Here is a 379-nt window from a genome sequence, read left to right as displayed (position 1 = left end):
GGGGGGGGGAGAGCACCTCCCTGAAATTGCTTCTTTCAGGTTGGGATCCCTGGGGAACTAACAACCTCACCGTGAGAGAGCTTAGAAATCCCGCAGGGAGGAAAAAAATCATTCAGAAATGATTGAAAGGCTCCCGTGTGGTTTCGTCCTGAGTCATTCTTCTTGTTTACAACAGTTCCAGTTTAAAGTAAAAACAAGGAAACGGCGAAAATGTCTGACGCCTCAAAACATGAAAAAAAAAAAGGAGCCCAGCAGATCCCTGGCTCCTCAGAAGACGAGCGAGGTGACGCCAAGTGTTTGCCGAGGAACTTCCCTTTGTGCCGGCTGTTTTTTTTTTTTTTCCCTGCCTTCAAGACGACCCCCCGTCTCCGCTTTCCGC

This window comes from Nanorana parkeri, unplaced genomic scaffold (genome assembly GCF_000935625.1).
Source record: "Nanorana parkeri isolate BGI_ZX_2015 unplaced genomic scaffold, ASM93562v1 scaffold1746, whole genome shotgun sequence".
Taxonomy (NCBI): domain Eukaryota; kingdom Metazoa; phylum Chordata; class Amphibia; order Anura; family Dicroglossidae; genus Nanorana; species Nanorana parkeri.
The sequence above is the reverse complement of the archived record's forward strand: the minus strand, read 5'-3'. Positions refer to the sequence as shown.